The sequence below is a fragment of the Trichosurus vulpecula genome, chromosome 9 (assembly GCF_011100635.1).
Source record: "Trichosurus vulpecula isolate mTriVul1 chromosome 9, mTriVul1.pri, whole genome shotgun sequence".
In the NCBI taxonomy this organism is placed as follows: Eukaryota; Metazoa; Chordata; class Mammalia; order Diprotodontia; family Phalangeridae; genus Trichosurus; species Trichosurus vulpecula.
In genome coordinates, this window is record NC_050581.1 from 104,144,890 (window position 1) to 104,148,116 (window position 3,227).

Here is a 3,227-nt window from a genome sequence, read left to right on the forward strand (position 1 = left end):
ATTTTTTAAAATGTACCACAATTAGGAGAAATAAGTACATGATGGTGATAATGTTAATTGGTTCAGTCTTTCTAGAGATCAATCAGTCAATCTATAATTGAAACTAAAAAACTTCTACTACCCTTTGACCTGTTGATACCATTTTAAGTAATACTCCCCAGGGAAACAACACCAAAGGGGGGGAAATGGGAACAAAAATTTTTGCAACAGTTTTTTTTATATGAGTGAGGCATTAGTAACAATCTCCAGATGGATCATGACAGCATAGCAACATGATGAAATGTGATGGCTATGGAAATGACAAATTAGTGTGAGCTATGCTGATTCATGGACAGGTTTATGTGAAATTATGCTAAGTGAGAAGAGAATCTGAGATAGTAGGCACCTAGTGAAGGTGTTGATGTATCATCGGATATCTCTTTTCCTATATGGTTAATAGGTCAGGTAGGTCACGCTATGCTGCATCCTGATCTCCATTGCAATTCAGAATATATTATTCCATTCCCTCCTATATTTTCTAGTAGGTTGCAGAATAGTCTTATTTGGATGTTTTTCTCCTGATTACTTGCAGAACTTATTTCTAAATTGAATTTTAAATTTAACTACTATATACCTTGGAGTTTGCAGCCTTGAGGTTTTTGTTTTGTTTTGTTTTAGGCAATCTGTGAATTTTTTCAATTGGAAATTCATTTTCTGTGTTCACGAGTTCTGGATAGTTCCTTCATTATGGTTTTGAATTGTCACATTCTTCTGGGAGATGTATAGTCCTTGGGTTATTTCTACACATACTGTCTTCAAGATCATTATGTTTTCCTTGCATAGTGAACATATTTTCTTTTAATGTTATTGTCTTCTGCTTCTCTTCTTCAAGATTGTCTTTTGCTTTTGCATATTTATATTTCCAATCTTTTGTTTTCTCTTCTGCTTTTTGGTGAGACTTGCCTTTGCAGATTCTAGTTTTTCCATTCTGCCTATTATTTTTGCTATGCAGGCCATAAATTCTGCTCTCTTAATTTTAATTTCTTTTTTGAACCACTCAGGAACAGTGTGTTTTGGTTCCATGTTCTTCTCAAATTCCACATGGTCCTCTGCCTCATAAAGCAGTGGGTAACTTTCCTTTGTTTTGCAGTATTTATTTATAAATTCCTGAACTCATTTACTAGTTCTGGAGACCATATTTCCTTCTATTGTTATTGTTTTTCCTGTTGATTTTTCTGTTTATGTTCAAAGACTTTGAGTTATTTTCTTCCTGAAATCTTTGGTAATTTCAGTCTTCCTCCTCACCTTTATTTTCCCTACCACTCATTTACTGACATCATCCTCTCTGAATGTGTTTTGTGGGCTGAATCGAAAAGCATCTCAACCTCCTTATATGGTGGGGAATACACAGTTCACCAACATAGGTCCTTTCTCCAAGTGACTCAGAACTAGCCCCAGGCTATACTCTTTCCCTCAGACTTGGTGGAGTGCTATACAGGCTCCCCCCACTTATCTACACACAGAGTGTCTTGCCTTGCTACCTCTGTTCCTTAGTTTGACCTGTACTGGCAGTGGCAGTTTAGAGCTTTGCGGAGCTGGTGCTACAGAATTGTCCACCCCAGCACAACTAGTTCAGAGCTTTGCAGCACTGGTACTACAGGATTATGGCTCCCAGTTGGCTTTTGCAGCTGTGGCTGCCTGACTACCTACCACAGTCAGGGAAAACTTCCTCAGCCTAGAGCTAGATTTTCTACACCAGTGGAAAATGAGGTAGGACCAGAGTGTGGGAGTGAATTCCTGGGTCTGCTAGTGCATCCTTGCTGCCACTTGTGTGGGAAGTGGGAGAGGGATGCTGAGTGGGCTCAGTCAATGAAGATAAATTTGGGGGACTTTTTGCCTTCTTTTGGATTTTGGGTATCCTAGATCACTGAGACAGATGAAGTTGCTTTACTTTGGTGCATAATTTCTGTTTTGGAATGAGAAAATGTCTAATCTTCCATCTTGTTGCTCCTGTAATCTAGAAGCTGATAATGATGTATCAGTGAATGAAGGCTCATTAACAAAAAATCAGAAGAAATTCTGGAGTGAAGGAAAATGAATTTGATAATCACTGTTTTGGTTTTTTGTAGCTTGTTGAGTTGCTTTTTTTTCACACCAGATCTATGAAAAACTAAAACTAACCATCTTCTACTCACTAATTTCAAGCACCTGCTTATATACTGCTGTGTTCTATGACATGCAATAAAAGCTTTTAGAATGTGATTCTGAAAGCAGGTAGAATTTGTCCTAATGAAACACACACACACACACATTTTTTTTTATTCTGGACTGATGCTGACTGTCTTTATAGGTACGAGACAAAAGATTTGCTTATGGAATGCTTTACTAGTGGCCTTTTTGTTTTTCATCCTAAATAGTTCATCCATGAAAAGGGATTTCCCTGGAGGCAACAGTAGCCCAATTAGCATGGTACACAGGTGGATATACCCTATTTACATGAGTTGGGGCCCCACCCCCCAACTTACTCATAATTATGCTCATATCTATTACTCTGTGTATATAGGTATAGGGTCACTCTTTGGCTATCTGCTGGCTCTTTACCACTGAAGAACAAGATGGTACCAAGAAGTAGCATGCTCTGGAGTTAACCAGGAAATACTTTCTATAGGGGGTGACATTTGAGCTGTGCCTTGAAGGAAGAGAGTGATTCCTAGAGGCAGATATGAGGAGGGAGTACATTCCAGGCATTGCAGTCAGTCTTTACCAAGCAAAGAGGCAAGAGATGGAATGTCATGTGTTATACAGAGATACAATAAGTAGTCCAGTTTGGCTGAAACATTAAATGTACAAAGGGGAGTAATATTACATGAGTCTCGAGGAAATTGGTATCTCTTGTATTGTTAAAAGATCTTGCTGCAGTAGGGGTCGGACTGTATATGAGTGTGAAGGTTTCTGAAAATGACTATTAAGGTATTTTGTTGAGTCAATAGAACTTTTAGGTAGGAAGGAAGTTGCCAGATGTTGTGACTCCATGGTTGATCTATTGTGAACTCTTTAAATTCTTGGTTCCAAGGTTTAGAGGAGTCCTGTGGGGGCAACTATGCTGGGGGATATGATGCAGGAAAGGGTCATGACATTGCTCTCTTGAAAGATGCTCCCATGTTTCATGGCAAAGGGAATATTTTCTCCAATACTATGGTGGCAGTTAAGGACTATAATTATAGAGCCGGTAGAGATATAGAAATCTA